Genomic DNA, 17,577 nt, shown 5'->3' with positions numbered 1-17,577 from the left:
CTGCAGAGATTGCATGGGGGGCCTGGCAGCCTCTACTGAAGGTGCCCCTGGCAGACAGCGCCTGCTCCATAGCTCCCTTCTATGGGTCTAGAGACCTCCCTCCCTACAAGTAGTCGTGGCTCCCACTCTTGCCAGCCCTGAGGACTGCCCTTTGTTAGGGTCCCTCGATCCTGCACATACCATAGCAGTCTATTCCGCTGTCTTCACATTACCCAATCTAAGTGAGCCATCTGCTTGTGACCAAGATCTTGACTAACACACCCATCGCTTGCTGACTGTCAACCCTGGAAATTGTTTAGCAATTTCCCAAGTCTTTATCTAAACATCCTTTTTTTAAAAAACTGCAGTCAAACAGTGATTATCTAACTGACTCTTTTTTTGTTTTTTTTTTTAACAAAATCAGTATCAAGGAAAAAATATTGAAGACAGTGTGCATGTAAGTCTCTTTCCTGGCAGTGAGTTTGAAGAATTCCTTTGATACAGCCTCATAATTAATTTTCCTGAGACGTTACTTTAACAGAATAAACACAAAGAGTCCTATGTCCTACTCTGTTCACTGGCTGAAGCCGCAGCTTTCTGTCCTTTGGGGTTCTAGGATAGCATCTTTCTTGAAAAATTCACTTAAAGCAAATTTGGTCATTGCCACAGCCTAATGTGGGGTGAGGCCAGAGATGTGGGGTGAAAGGATTCAACAGAGGCAGAGTAGAGAACAGAAAGGCGGACTTATTAAATTCAGTGCTGAGAAGAGCAACTGGCAAGTCGAAAGAAGACATCTGCAGCAAAGAAGGGTTTGGGGCTTTCTTTCATAACCTATTTCCCCCAGCTTTTTCATAACTGGGGGAGTCTGTCTCTGCCTGTTGCCATCTGTGGGGACACCAGGTTTCGGCGGGCCTTCCACACAAGAGGTGTCCCACCTGGTTCCCTTTGCCATGTTTCCACCTTCCTCGGAATTCTCCATAGCCCCCCCACTGCTCACGTGGACCCATGGCCAGGTTCCCATGGCAACTCTATCGGTATCCCTTTCTTATCTATTTTGTGTCTCCCAGTGTTGTTTAGCTGAGCAAAGTGCAGGGCCTAAGTTTTAACTATGTTAAATGACACAGTAATGTCCCAGCTGCAGATTCAGCTGCCAAGAGAAAGGAGGGTCACAAAAATTATCCATTCAGTATCTGAGCATGAGACAAATTTGGAATCAAAGTCCTAAGAGGTGGTATTGAAACCACTAGATTCTTAGACCCTCTTTATATAAAGGTGAGAGTATCCAAACAATATTTCTAGCAAGTCCACACAGTAAGGACCTCTCATTTCATTAGTGACAAAATGATCCTAACATCACTCTATTAAAGCTGAAGTCTCTCTACAAGCAGGAGTTTCTGGAGTGTAGATTTTGCTTAGAACTTTCAGATGCTAACCCACCATCCCTTTGATGTATAATTTCTGTGTATAATTAGAGTACTTCAAATATTAACTAACTGACTTTAGAGTGTATATAAAAACCCAACTAATGTAGTTATATATAGTGTCTATACAGAAGGATTTTAATGTAAATTAGCAATGATCTAACAAATAAATACCCTAGGCAAAGTGTTGCCACCCTATGAGGCTGGTTAGGGTCACTTATTCATCTATTTGTAAAGCACATTATTACTGTCCTGCTATACTATTTCTATAATACAAAACTGCATATACAATATTAATATAAAACCACCATGAAATTTCATTGGATTATAGAAACTATATTGAATTTATAAATCCCTAAAATCCCATGCCTTATATAAACCACATTTAATTTCTAAAAAAGCATTCATAGTTTCTTGCGTGAGCCTACTGCCATCTCGGTGCCGTGCTATTCCTTCTAAATTTACCATTTCCTTTTGCTTCAGATAACAGTTTAGATAATCTGCAAATCAGAGTCTATACCCTTGGAAAAGCTAAGTGTGAAATGCTCAGGTTATACTGTGACATTTGCTCTTTACTGGCACCTTCCATCTTCAGAACATCCGCCTATGGGAAAAGCAAGCACTCTTGTATCCTTATTTAAATAGGGGCAAGCGGTAGGATCCACCCTACCAATCTTAGTCCACTCGTTATTAAGCAACGAATGCTAGCATAACTCTCAGACTGACCCAGGAAGACTGAAGAGGAAAATTTAAGGTGATTTGTAAAAAACTATACCCATCTGGCTGAAGATTACTGGCAATTATCCAGTTTTTAAAGCAAGAAAGAATCTATTTTTATGAGGCTTATTGGTGCCTAATTGCTTGAAAATGTTAAGACAGAAAACAACTTCTCAGGCATTCGACCAGCTCCCAAGAGCTTTCCTTTTCTAACATGGGCCCAACCCACCACAATTGTTTCCGCAGGACTGTTCATAGTATTTTATTTTAGAGGAATGTCACTGTATTGTTTCAAATAGAAGGACAATTAGATGCCATTAAGATGAAAAAACACTCTTCCCTGAAAAGATATATATTAAAATAAGATCCAAGTGTAATGTAGTCATGTGAAAGATATTTCAAAGAATGAGGTATTGTATTAAAATCTCTGCTTTATCAGTAATATAAAAATAAAATTTTATGACATTCTTCATGCAAGTTAAGAATCCATTAACTGATTAGAATCAAATCAGCGAGAAAGTGTCCAAGTGGATAGAAAAATATGACAGGGAGAGGCTGGGAAGAAATTTGGGAAGACAGTGACTATCCAAATGCTAACAGTTATGGGTAAACTTGATAAGAATTTCTGGAAAGGGGCTCAGAGAGATGTGAAGCACTGTAGCATTTGCTTATTATTTTCTTAATGGCTGCAATGATCAGATATTTTTCAGATATTTTTCTCATCAAGACTTGTGTCTTTGCCCCTATACCTGGGACTGCTTCAACTCCTAGTAATAGTGGCTTCTGAGACTGGCTTGGCAACACTATAAAGCTTCCACCTGGCCTTGTTGGGAGGTTTGCTCTGGGGTTAACTGCCATATTAAGTTTGACTACTCGGAGGCCTTCCTGCTGGTAAGGCCATGTGTAGACACTCTTCTCGGCCAAGAGCCAGCATCAGCTGCCAGACCATGTGATAGACCATGTTGAACATTCGGCCTTGTCAAGTGTTTGATGACTGCAGTCCCAATAGACATCTGACTGCAGTTACATGAAAGCTGAGAGAAAATTATATTTGAGCCCATCCAAATCTCTGGCCCTGGGATAATTCATTTATAAACATAAAAATAATTATCAGAACAAGGATTGATTCACTAATCTACAGGAGATATGCATAGAAATTTCACAAACAAGAATATCCTGTAAACTGCAATAAGTTAACTGAAAAAAATAAGTGAACTTGTTGGCTAGTTCTGGAAAACTGTCCTTTTATTTTACCAGCAGTCACACCAAATACTAAGATATTTTCGTGAATTCTCTCACCCTCCCACGCCTCTGACTATCCAGTGTTTGTATAAATAAATAAATAAATCTTTAAAAAAAAAAAAGAATGACATTTAAAAAAAAATAAAATAAAATAAAATAAAGAGAAATTTTATATTTAAATATATTCTGTTGTTTTTAAGCCCATGTTGAATGGAATCCTCCTTTGTTGCTTCTGAACTAAACCTTTTTCACTAATAAGTTTTTTATTCTTAAAGGTTTCACTAGCTCTGAATCAAGTTCTGTTGTGACTCATGTGGTGCGTGGGTAGCAGCTAAAGACTTTCCAGAAGAATAAGTTACTACAGGGAAAACATTCCAAATGATCTTGAAAAATACGTTGTAATAGTTATAAAACATGCTTGGCACAATCTGCAGGCAGTCCTAGAATTAACTATGCCGCGATTAGCAGCAGGTACATGGTTACGTATGGAATACATTGGAAAAAACCTTTTCAAGAGTGTGTTAGAAAAAGGTCTTGCTCACCAAAATATACCTGACAACTGATCTAACAGGAAGCAGGTGCCATTGAATTATGAGGGGTTGAGAGGAGACCTGAAGGACCTAGTTCAGTCTCTAGACAAGATCTCTCTCTCTCTCTCTCTCTCTCTCACTCACACACCCACACCCACACGCACACACAGCATTGTCTTAGGTCCCTGACATCAGACATCAGACTACTACAACTCACCATACCTCTCCTGCACTGATTCTGCTCCCCTATACACTTGAAAGGACCAGCATGAACCAGTTGACCAGATCTCTCTCGTCTGCTCAGATCAGTAACTTGTCCAAATTACAACCTAAAAAAATCATCTTCACGGCCTTCCTCTTTTCCTTTCTGTACTGTACACCCCCTGAAGTGAACTTCAGCAAGTGCCCTCTCCACTTAACAATCCCTTCTCTGACCAAACAGGTGTGACCCACTTAGTTGAGTCCTTTTGAAGGGGCAGTTTCCATATGGACTTTTGCCAGCTCTCATCCCCCACCCATCAAAAGTCCCTCCCATTTCCCATTCTCAGGGTGCAAAATCCCTCCACTGAATCTTCATTGTTCTCACTTCCTTCAGGGCAGAGGCAGTGAAATCCGGATTCCATATCTAGTATTTAAGACTATCCACAATTTAAAATCCAACCCATCTTCCCAGCTAAAGCTTTTCTCTCTTTCCTCTTCCAAAGGCATATATTGATGCTTCTTCTCTTATTATTCACCAGGTACTTTCCTATAATCATATCTCTGTCTGTGCCTTGCTCCCAGCACAGAACATCCTCCTATCCACACGTAATTAAGACCACCTTTCTTTTAAGGCCCAGATCAAATATAACCAACAACTCAAAGGGTTCTCCTCTCCCCCAAATCCTAGTGATAGTGTTCTACTCTGAATTCTAAATCACTCATTTGGCCCTTAGCATGTGTTGTGTTTTTCACTTATGTTTCTCTTACTTGACATGGACAGTAACAATACTTTGGAATTTCTGATGCACCGTGCTCCACACTCAATTTGTATTAGAACAGATGATAATACTGCAGTAAGAGACAATCTATATCAAAAACCATTGACTTGGTACTCTTCCTAGGAAAATGATACATTTAAATGTTGTAGTTTTACTGTTGTTTTGAATAATGTAACTCTTAGGAGTTACTAGGGATATATTTTTTAGCACCTTAATGATCAAATAGGGAAGACATATAAAGGCAGCTCAGCTAATCCTTTAGACCAAAGTAGGGCTTCTTGACCTTTATGGTCCTATCAGTACCTGTATGTTCTGGCAATTAGGACAGAAATCTGTGCACTTTCTCAAATTCCCTTGACCACCTTCTTTTGCTCTCTTGATTGGTGTCCTCTTGTGTCAAGTTACCCTTCCACTTACAAACTTAGAAACAACCTCTTGTACACCACCAGATATGGTCAATTTTAGGGTCTATTGAGGTGCACCCTGAAAGGAAGGGAAAGTTTGCTTCCTGTGAAGTAAATCTTGGTCAGTGAGAACTAGGAAGCTAAATTCTTCCTCTTCTTTTTCACCTGTTAGATATCACGATGAGGTTTCTCCTTCCAGAAGTCCCACCTTTGTCTCTGGAAATACATTGCATTATGTCATACCCTATCTTCTTGCTTCCTTTCTCTGTTTCCTTTACTCTTCTTGCTTCAAGTTTGTACCTCCCTAAAAAGGGATTAGCACCTTAATCCTTGCCACATGCTGTTTTCTGGAGTAGCCAATCTACAATAGTTGCCTTTCTTAATAATCACATTTTATTACTAAGAGTTGGAGTTCCACCTCACAGAATGGAATACAAATGACAATTTTTGTGTTCAATGCTTGAGCTCCCTTCTGCCTATTTTATAGAAAGTCTGCCTTTCTTTCTGGAATCTTCCTCCCCTTATAGACTTCAAATCTTCCTAATGTACACAGCATCAGATCTGTACATTCCTGAATCACAAATGAAATCAGGAGAATCCCTTGAGGCTGAAGACTTCACCAGTATGGGAGATTGCTATTGTCTGCTAAGATACATACTCTCTGCTAAGATCCATGATACACATTTAGTGGGGTACACAATTGCTGAGTTAAAGACTACATTTCCCAGCATCTCTTCATCTGCCTATTCATTGATGACATTTTGGCCAATGGGAGATAAGCAGAAACGATGTGTGCACCACTTCCATGTCTTGCTTTTTAAAAAAATTTGGTACATACATCCCTGGCCCTCTTCTCCTTCCTCTGTCTAAGAGATGAAAAAAATTAACTGCTTTATTTTGACATGGAAGCCACAAATTGAGAACCATGTAGCTGTTCAAATAGCCCAGGAGAGCTTACCTCTGGAATGTTACACATGAGGGAAATAAATTTCCATATTGTTCAAGTCACTGTATTTTGGAGTCTCTTATCATAAGCAGCCTAACTTGCTCCCTATTTAACATTACACACACCAGATCCTGGTTGCTATGGAAACTTGCTGTCACTAAACTGAGAGATACCTCTGTCGGGCCATGTCACGGCTTTTACTGATAAGACCCAGTCTTTTGTCACCACCTGCTGAAACCCTAGTATTCTGAAGACTCATTCTCTGTGTGACTCACCACACTCTCATTTCCAGTGACTAACCCACAGCTAAGCTTGTTAGACCATCTGAACAGAGTTGGAAGGAAATAAGTTCTCTATGGAAGACTGCTAGTTGCTAACCCAATATTTACTCTCCCCCTATTCCTTACTAATGGAAACTCCATTTTGTAAAGCCATCCTACCCCACCCTAATGTAAATTTTGCCCAAGGTGAAAAAAATAAAAAGTTTCTCAACTCAGGCATCTGAGGCTAACCATATGGCAGAGGTTTGGAAGAAGTCTCATGGTGACTTGAAGGAAGAGTTTAATTCCCCTCCTTTTGCACCTCCTCACTTCCTTTTTCTTCTTAGTTAATGGAAAACAAATGTGAGGCCTGAGGTGAAACAGTACTTAAGAATCTAGAAGAATAAAGTCTAATATTGATAGCTGAAATGCCAGGATAGAAGGACACCAGCGCCCTCATGGAACACCGTACCAGACTTATACTACCTGGCCACACTGTTCCCTATATGAGGAAAAATAAATCCCAATCTGGCTAAGCTTCCATAATCAGTGTTTCTTTATATGCAGGAAAAAGCAATGTCTCCTGAATAGGTCCTGCCAGAAGTCCAGGGTTCCTTTCAAGAATCTGTCAAGTTCTACTCCACAGTCTTCAAGTTATTCCCCTCTGAAACAAACAAAATTAAATTGTTCTCCTCTGAAACAAACAAAATTAAAGTTCTAACTTTCAAAAAGTATGGTACAGAGAAATAATGGGTTAATTGTTTGAATTTTTTACTAGGCCTTAAGCTCCATGAAGGGAGGAGCCACACGTTAGTCTTGTTCATGACCTTATCCTTAGTGCCTGGCACACTGCCTGACATATGTCTCAAAATATGTCTTGAATAAACCAATTACAAAATGAGAAAATTCAAACACAGTTTTATTATTTACTTAGATTATTCATTATTGGAATGCAACTCATGCTTTTATTCATTCATTCATTCAACTAATATTGATTGTGCATAGTGATACGTAAGAAAAAAATCACTACCCCTGATGATCTTACCTTCTAATGAAAGGATCAGACAATCAACCGTTAAAAGAGTTTCAAACACTAAAAAAGTATTGTAGGCAATGGAGTTACCTTACCTAGAGTATTCAGGGAAGGCCACATTTAAGCACAATTCACTGCCATCACGTCAACATGGTTTAAATCTTAATCACTTCAATCTGAACAGTCCAAGTCCTAAGAATGAAATGTTTTTCTAATGATTAGCAAGAGGTAAGACAGTCAATTTCCCTTCTTTGAATTTAGGATTGCATGTGTTCCTGATTAAAATGAATAGGGGGCCTCCCCGGTGGCGCAGCGGTTGAGCGCTGGGCTGCGAAGCTGCCTGCAGCCTCTGCAGCGCCGGTTCAATCCCCGCCCGCTGATCAAGGGTCCCACATGGCGCGCAGACCTCTCCTGCCGCCCGCTGCTCCCCTCAGCAGTGTACTTCGGTCCTTCTGCCTGCTCTGCTCCCCGCTCTGGCTCTGGTGAATTCTCTCACCCTCCCGCGCTTCTGACTGTACCCAGTGCTTGTATAAATAAATAAAATAAAAATAAAAAATAAATAAAAAATAAAATAAAATGAATAGGGGTGGGGGGGCAGAGAGGAGGAGGGAGGACAGAGAGAGAGAAAGAAGGTGGAAGAGCAGGAAGAGAAAGGAAAAGGAAGAAGAAAAAGAGGAGGGAGGTGGGAAGAGAAGCAGGAAAGAAAATCTTGTATCCTGCTATTCAACAGCCTTCCTCCAGTGGCCAAAGACCAGTTACAGGGGTAAAAATCAAGGCCAAAAGGGAGGGTCGCTGAGAGTAGAGAGCACTGAAAGGAAATTTCAATATCCCATGAGAACAGCTTTTGAACTCTTCCATGTTCCAAAGAAGGCACTGTGTTATTCATTTGTAGTCCTTGTTTGTGTTTCAAACTCTCCCATAACCTCAATCATTGTTATTCTTCAAATCCCTCCTGGGCTTTGTGATGTGATTTCTGGCACTCAAGAGACTAAGAGAACCACCGAGACTTTCCCCATGTTGCTCTGCCCTCTTTCTACCATCTGAGCTCCCAAAACTCAACAAGCTGCCTCCTTTAGAATCTTAGAATTCACTTTAGAACCAAAGTGAATACATTTAATTTCTAAGATCCAGAGATGGCTGTAATATCACCTAGTTCAAGCATTCTAGATTTAATGACACAAGTCCTTACATCTCGAATTTCTTTGACAACTTTATAAAGCAAATAAAAATTCTAACTTGGTCACGTTGGTGGGTCAGAAATGTTCCTGTTCATTAGTGTTGGTTAAACAAAATTTTGTTTATGATTTAAATACAATTTTCCCTTTCAATAGGCTGAGTCAGAATAGCCTGGGTCAAGGTAGGTAAAGGGGGTGGGTGAGAGCTATGCCAGGCCTGCTGAACATTGTATTGAGGAAGGGACACTGTGATGGGAAAAATGTTCCTACATTAGCAGTAGAGTCAGCTTCAACCTGGTGGGAAAAACAAGACCAGGGCAAAGTGAGGCAAGTGAGTGTGGAAAGTGTTTGGAGGTGCTCACCCTTGGGTGCTGACTCTGTACTTGTACCACGTGGAGAGGGAGCCTCCTTAACTTTCCTGCCCAGACAACAAAGCCCTGCATCCAGCCCCAGTCCTGGCCTGGGACAATTGAATTTTGTTACCTATAAGAAAGTGAGTGGGGCCTCCCTGGTGGTGCAAGGGGTTAAGCACAGTACTGTGAAGATATTCGCAGCCTCTGCAGAAGGAGTTTGATCCCCTACCATGGAGCTACCCACACGGCACAGCAGACCTCTCCTGACTCACCCACTGTTCCCCTCCGCAGTGTATTTCAGTACATCAGTCTGTTCTGCTCCCCACTCTGTCTCTGGTGAATCCTCTCAACACACCCCTCCACCACCCCGCACCTCTGACCTGTACCCCAGTTCTTGTATGCCTAAATAAATAAATCTTTAAAAAAAAAAAGTGAGTGGATCCAGACATAAATTCTCTTACCTGTGACAAACAGGCATGCAAATGTAGAAACAGGACTTCTGAAGAGTGGACACATTTACTATTGATACTATAATATAACCAAGAAACTATTGATAATATAATATAACCAAGAATCCAAAGCCTGCTCAGTCACACCCTTTATTCCTGAAAGGCTACCTGGAAGGTACAAACCCAAGAAGCATTTGAGCTGTATGTTCCTGCAGTCTGGTGTGGGAAGCCTTTCTGTACACAGGAGAGGATAGTCTACACTCAGGTCTGCTTTATGCAGATAAGTTTTTTCAGTTAGCACATTCTGATTGGTGGAAAATTTGTAAAGCAATGACTGGTAGAATTTCAACCCTAGAGTTCCTTGGAGTGTGGGCATGGTTTCATTTCCTTCTCAGAGATAAGCCTCCCTGGGGCCCAACCTTAACCACCTCCCCACTCCATTTGGTTTTTAATTTTTTTTAAGATTTATTTATTTATACATATAAGAACTGGGGTGTAAGCCAGAGGTGCAGGGGATTCATCAGTGAGAGCGGGGAGCAGAACAGGCAGATCTCTGAAATAAAATGCTGAGGGGGGCAGTGGGCGAGGCAGAAGAGGTCTGCTGCACCAGGTGGGACGGTCCCTGGCCGGCTGGGGATGGGTCTCTTGCTGCAGTGGCTGGCAATAGCTTGATGGCACTGTCTTTAACCCCTGCGCTACCAGGGAGGCCCCCATTTGGTTTTTAATCCAGACAGAGGATAACTCCATTTTGCTTTTCCTTTTCAAATTATCACTACTAATAAGGAAGATAGCCCTCATTCTATGGTTGGGAACAAAGCATATCTTGACTTGGAAGAAATGGGGTCACTTTGCCCTAGAAGAGGTGCTGCTTATGAAAACCCAACCTGTACTTTGACAACCGCCCGCTCACCCTTCCGGCTTGCTCATTTGCTCTTGATTTTCCACACCTGGCCTACTGCCAAGCTAAGATAATACAGAAGCATAAGTAATAAAGTGACTAGAGTAGGGAAATGAATCTGAACTGTCCCACTGAGATCAGGATTCTGCATAAGAAATTAAGCCTCCAATCAAGGAAGTAAAGTCAACAATTAAAAGGGTACCCCCTCCCCCTAGCCTCAGTTAAGGGACACAATTTAAAGAGCCAAGTCACAGTTGAACTGGCATTTTCAAGATACAGCTAACTGCATCAACAATAAGCAAATGTTGTCTCCAAGCAAATCAGTAACTTAAAAAAAGAAGTCTTCAAGGTTTATGACATTGTTAAAACTCCCTCTCCTAAAAGATCAGACTGTAAATAGGGTAAACTTTAATAACTCTCCCTGTTTTCCTCAAAACAGAAACAACGTCAAATAGATACATTAACCGAACACTTCCCTAGACTTTCTTGTGAAAATCCCTTGAAAATGTGTTCTCCTTGAAGAGTGTATAAACTTCTCATTGTGAGGCTCAGAATTCAGACAACTTTCCCAGCACTATCTGGAGGCTGTATTGGGAGTTGAGCCCCCAGACTTGATTCTCTAGTAATCTCACTTTTGCTTGGATCAGTTTATATAACTCAACAAGGATAAGTGGAGAAACCTCCAACCTCCAAATAACCTCACCTAGTGCTCACACTCACAAGCTCTTGATCTTGGAGATGCTTTCTTCTTTCACTTTATTTCTTAGTAGAGGGTTTTCATTTCTCCTGCTGGACTGTAAATTTCTCAAGGGCAGAGACTTCCTTGCCTTTGCCCAGGGTCCTTCACAACACAACAGAATACCCAACACATAGTAGGTGCTTTTTTCTAAGATCAAAAGTTTCTTTTGATGGTGAGCTGCAGGTACTGATAAAATGCAGAACTCTTTGTTACAGGTGAAATCATGTAAGGGGGCATCCAGGCACAGAGAAAGGTAACAGAGCTGGAGCTAGAGGTGGACAGCAAATGGGGTAGACCACACTAGATTTCTTGACTTGTGTGTGGATTGGAAGATGTGAAACATTTTATGGGTTCCAGGGCATAGGAGCTGCCCCTAGTTGTCTGGAAAGTGACCCTAGATACCTGGTGCTGGGCAGCTGGGGCTATTATACAGTGTGCTGGAGCTTGACATCTCATAAGGGGAGTGGTTAGCAGTGTGGACTTAATCAGCTGCTCAAAGGGGCAACTGACCAGCCCTCTAGCCAGAATCTCAAAATTGGATCAAGACAGCACTTTCAAAAAAATAACATAGAACTATGTTACAGGTGCTTGATAAATATTTGCTGAATTATTTCAGGGAATTACAATCAATCAATCAATCCATCAATCAATCCCCTGATATTCCTTTATCTGAAGGTACTCAGATCACAGGTAGGAAGCTTAAAATGTAAATGGCCCTGAAAAAGGAAACACTCATTCAAACTCAGCCCCTTGGGGTTGTAAATTCTCATGTAAGAGCCTGCTACAGGAAGCAGCTTTGAGTTTGTCATTAGTACACAAACAAGGGTCTGGTTGCTGGTTTTTGCCCAGGTTCCACCTCTTTGAATGGAAGAGAAATTTAGGAGAAACAAACAGTAGATGAAGTGACAAATCCACAAAACAAGTGCTACTATCGACTCTTTGAGAAGCAAAGAGCAAGACAGACCAGGAAGAAAACAACATCCTTATTAAAATTGTACAAATTCTCTATTTCTTTCACTACCTCTATTAAACCTTCTAAAAGATCTTATAAGGCATTAACTATAATCATTTTTTTCCTTTGGTGCAGATATCATTTGCACTGAAATTGGACAAGAACTGTTTTTACTGCTACTGGTTTTCTACACACTAACATTTACTGACATATTTTATAGCTGAGTCTATCATAAATAGGAAATCAAACAAAGGTAAACATCCCTAGAAAATCAGATCACACCGATGCAGGATGGTTCCAGCACAAAAGGACATTCAGTAATTATTTTTGCCTATTACCATTTCTGAATTATTTTTTATAACAAACCACTTCTTTTAAAATTAATGTCCAGAAAGCAGGGATTCAAACAGATATTTGAGCACCAATGTTCACAGGAGCATTATTCATAATATCCCAACTATGAAAACAACCTGAGTATCCGTCAATAGATTGAACAATAAATAAAATGATGCATCCATACAATGGAATATTATTCAACAATAAAAAGGAATGATATTCTGACACATGTTACAACATAATGAAACTTAAAGACATTTGCTAAGTGAAATAAGCCAAATGCAAAAAGACAAATTATAAACAGTTCCACAACTATGAGTACCTAGAATAGTCAAATTCATAGCAACAGAATATGGAATAGTGATTACCAGAGGCTGGAGGAGGAAGGAATAGAAATTAGTGTTCAGAACTTATTTGTGATGACGAAAAACTTCTGGAGCTGGATAGAGGGGATGTTTGCACAACAATGTGAATATACTTATTGCTACTGAATTGTACACTTAAAATGATTTAAATGGTGCATTTTATGCATACTTACCACAATAAAAAGGAAGGGAGACAAGAAAATAGTGCTGTCCAATTGTCAGACTCACATTTACTTTGGGGGCCTTGTAATTTTGTCTGCTACTGTGGGTCAGCCTCTGTACTAAGCACCAGGCATAGCTGGCATATCAGTTCTCTGTCTTGTAGATGAGAACACAGAGATTCAGAGAGGTAAGTTCAGTTCCCTTAAGTCACACAGCAGAGCCTCAGTTGTCTCCATTCTGCCCTATGCTCTTAACCACTCCTCTCTGCTGCCTTTTCTATCCATGAAAGTCTTTCACTTCTGAATAAAGCACATTTCAGAACTACCTGTTATATTTCTAAGCTTGTTCATGTTGTGCTTTCAAAAAGAAGAAATGAAAATAGCTTTCTCCCATAAACACACGGTTTTTCCCTTTGAGGTGTTCCAACATAAAGGCTCCAGTATCGGTGAGTTTTTCTTTCTTTTCATAAGCCTCAGGCTCAGCACATTGGGTTGAGAACTGAGACGAGGGATTTTTGCAGGGTGGGAAGGAGATCAAGCCACGAAGCGGAGGACATGGAGAAAAATGAACCAATATGACAAATATGCCTGATGAAATGGCACAAAACTAACCACAAGGAAAGTCTTAGTGGAAGTCTAAGGAATCTAAATCAGCATTCCTAAAGAAAGAGAACTATGGCAAGGATAAAGTGAACTGCTGATTTTTTTTTTTTTTTACAAATTTATTTTTAATAGGCTTTGGAATACTTTTTCTATGTTTACTTATAATACCTCTTTGATTTTGCTAGGTAGGCTCTACTTAATGGTAGCATTAAATTAAAAACTCCCTTTAACACCAAGAAAGTCCCAGGGCTGCCCTACAAAGGCACTGGCTAGAGACCCCGCTATCCACAGCAGCATGTGAGCACCCCTCAAGCTAGGTTAGGCTCCAGGGGGAGGAAAGAAAGCTTTTCATTGAACTGGAGAGAAAAGGAATCATTCCCCTCTCTGTCCTAATCAGGGAATCCAGCTGTGCCCCTCGGATCACACAGACGTAATTCTGGGAAATTTTGTGCACCACCGGTGAGAGGGTGGGATTGTCAGTGGGAGAAGGAAGCCCTGAGTCATTAAACTGATTCTTCTTTTATCCGATCTTGTGGGTGGAAGTGAGGAAAACTGCTCATTTCTCATCTCCTCTTAGTGAGAGTAACATGAGTTAGTGGCTAAGGAGTGGGGGTGGTATTGTGTTCACTTGTAATTAGAACCGAATAAACCTCAGTCTATACCAGAGCCAGAGGCCTGCTGGGAGGCTGCCCACGGCCAACTCCTGGCCAATCTGTCAAGGAGGGGAAGCCTGCCTTGCCACTCTCCTTGTTAGGGGGAAAAGGATGTCCTAAAGCTAATTCCATACAGGCTTTGTGGACTCCACCCCCACCCCAGGCCAAAGCCAAAGACACTGGGAACTTCAAATCCCATCACCACCAAAGGGAAGGTGGCTGGGACCTGAGGGTGGGGTTAAGCAGCCAGGTTGGTATAAAGGCAGACACATGGGCTTTGGGGGGGTTCCCCCATTTTGGCTCTCCACCAGCTCGCAGCGTCTGGCCAGCTCTGAGAGTGCTTTTTGGGTTTCCAAGACAGCATATCGGGTAGGATGCATTAAAGACTTTATTTCCCTATTTTCTCCCTGAGTTGTACATTTTCCTTCTTTCCTTTTCCCTTGTAAATAAACCTTTTATTAACCTTTTGTGTGTGCCTGTAGTGGAGTATTCATAAGTCCCTTTTAAGCGCGTGGGTGAGGACCCACAGCCAGGCAACCCGTTCAATATCGGAGCTGCCCTATAACATACTCACCTACCCTCTCATCTGCACCACCCCTGCCACTTCCACGCAGGTCTAGCTCAAATGTAGTGTGTTAGGAAGTCATTGTTGGAGGTTGGGTGAAAGTGGGTGACAGGACCTGCTGAAAGACACTCAGGGAAAATTTGTCCAGCGGTAAGGAGTGGCATGAACTGGACAGCAAAAGAATGTCATTGGTAGACTCCTAGCCCAATGACCCAGGCATGAGATAATGGAGACAGAGATCAGGGTGGTGGCCATTTTCATTATTTTGAGAGCATGAGGTTTGATTCAACCATTCAAAGTATCCTGCACTCATCAAAGATCTCCTCACACCTAAAGAAAATCTTCTTCTCCAAAGAGGACATACAGATGGACAACAGGCATATAAAAATATTCATCGTCACTATTGTTAGGGACTTAGAAATCAAAGCCACAGTGAAATATCATCTCACAGCTGTGAGAAAAGATCAGAAACAATTGTTGCCAAGGGTAGGGAGGAAACTGAACTCTCACACACTCCCGCCCTTGATGGGAATGTAAATTGTGTGGCCATTTTTCAAAAACAGTATGGAGGTTCCTCAAAATAATTGAAAATTCAACTACCTTATACATCCACAGTTCCACTTCAAGGTATCTCCCCACAGAATATGAAACACTAATTTGAAATGATATATGTACCCCTATGTTCATTGCAGCCTCATCTACAATAGCCAAGATATAGAAACAACCTAAGTGTCCAACAACGGGTGACTGGATAAAGGAGACATGGTATTTGCATGCAATGGAATACCACTCAGGTATAAAGAAAAAAATAGATGAAATCTTGTCATTTGTGACAATATGGATGGACCTAACAGGATTATGCTAAGTGAAATAAGTCAGAAAGAGAAAGATGATTTCACTCTCATGTGGAAAATAAAGCAAACAGCATAAACCAAACCAAACAAACACTTGGATTCTGACAAAAGAATCCAGAGAGGAAGGAGGTGTGGGTGGGAAGAACCAGAGCAGAGTCAATTAGATGGTGATGAGGGTTATTAGAACTTTGGTAATGGATGTGGTGGTATCAGGCAATTGAAGAAATATGAAGCTGTGCTCCTAAAATTTATAGAGTTGTAAACCAATCTTACCTCCCAAATAAGTCTGCGGGAGCAGGGTCTCAGTGGAGGCTACCTTCCCTGTACTGTCCATTCTGAAGTCAGCTGGCACCCTGGGCTGGTGGGGCCTGGCAGGATTGGTGAGTAGCTGATTTGGCATCTTTAGTGACCCCGCCTCTCTACGGCCATTCCCTCTGCCCACAAGGACTTGTATGTGACCTCTCCCTCCACCAGAGGCACACGCATAAACCTATGTCTGCCTTACAGAGAAATCCCAAGGCCCTTAGTAAGGCTCACTTCTCCGGTGCAGCCCCGGCGGCCATCCACACAGACAGTCCTGCTCTCCTGCGCACACACTGGAGAAGGCAGGGCTTCCCACCACCCCAACCACTCCCCCCACCCCCCCCCCCCCGCAGTGACCCAGCAACAAACTATGTCTGTCTATCTGTCGGTCTGTCTGTCTCTCTCTAGATCAGCTCTCCTATTTTCTTCCTTTCTTTACCCTCTGGGCTTAAACTTTGTTTTCTTACATTCTGAGGGGAAAAAGCATCACTGGGAAGATAATATTGGAGTTGCTGACACCACGTGACAGCAAAAGCAAGGTGGTGTCAAGCAAAGCCTCTGATGCTCTGTTGCAACGATGGACATGCTGCCCGGCCCACTCCCCTTTCTCCTGCCTTATACCTCTAGATAAATACCCTGCACTCTGCCAAAGAGCAGGACGGTGGTCTTTCGGACACGAGTCTGCTGCCCGTCTCAATTTGTCAGCAAATTAAACTGCTTTCCTTCTCAAATTCTGTTTCCTTTTATGGGCCAAGGGAACTGAGACCAGCCGGCATTCCGGTAACAGCAGCTGCTCCTTGGACTGCTGGTTGGTATCTGGCCTCTAATGGCCTCTCTCCCGATGTTCTGTGCCAGGGCTTTGGGAGGGAGCCCGACAGCAGTTAAAGAACCACAGCCTTTGGAATAATTTTTTCTGGGGGGCCTCAGCAGCCTCAGGGTGCTTCCTGGGACACCAAGCTGATGACAGACACAGAAGTGTCTCGTTCCTCACTCAGGAGGCCAGCACAAGCCCACAAAACTCCCCTCTCCGGGTGACTTCTCCAACTCTCCTACTGCTTTAGCAACAGCTCCTGAAACTGCATCTCTGGGTGGTGCAGGAGTTAAAGTCTCAGCCCGATGAAGTTATCACCAGCCACTGCGCTATGAATTCAATCCCCAGACAGGGAAGTCACTTACCCACATGGCACAGGAGACCTCTAGTCTCACCTGCTGCTCCCCTCAGCAGTGTATTTCAGTCGATCTGCCTTTTCTGCTCCCCACTCTGTCTCTGGTGAATTCTTTCACTCTGCCACCCCACTCCCACCTCTGGCCTACACTCCAGTTCTTGTATGCATAAATAAAATAAATCAAAAAAAAAAAACTGCATCTCGGGCTATCTGGATTAGTACCCAGAGGCCATTTGCAGATTTCACCCCCTACACACACCTCTCCACTCCTGAATACCCTTGGGCTTCCCCTGGGGAGGCAATGCTGTTGCTCCCCTTAATAACACTGAATACTTTTCTATTCCGTTTCCCTCCCACATTGGAGGTGAGTCATTGTTTTCCTGACTTTACTAGGTGATCTTTATGCAAATTGCAAATGGACTAAGAGTTGAATGGGGGAAAATGCTAATAGTTGAATGAAAAAAAAAAAGCTAAAGATCAGTGGAGAGGGTTT

General features: G+C 42.0%; 1 protein-coding gene across 1 annotated transcript in view; it reads right to left on the bottom strand.

Annotated features, from left to right (window-relative positions):
* Positions 1 to 17,172, bottom strand: part of RGS6 (regulator of G protein signaling 6) — a 511,546-nt gene extending 494,374 nt beyond the window's left edge. The window contains exon 1 of the mRNA XM_054691397.1: positions 17,095 to 17,172. The gene's annotated coding sequence lies outside the window, so the exon portion shown is untranslated. The remainder of the gene's footprint in view (positions 1 to 17,094) is intronic.
* Between the last annotated feature and the right edge of the window lie 405 nt (positions 17,173 to 17,577).

Source organism: Talpa occidentalis, unplaced genomic scaffold, assembly GCF_014898055.3.
Source record: "Talpa occidentalis isolate TD23 unplaced genomic scaffold, MPIMG_talOcc4v2.1 talOcc4.11, whole genome shotgun sequence".
Classification (NCBI taxonomy): domain Eukaryota; kingdom Metazoa; phylum Chordata; class Mammalia; order Eulipotyphla; family Talpidae; genus Talpa; species Talpa occidentalis.
This window is presented reverse-complemented; position numbering and strand designations above follow the sequence as displayed.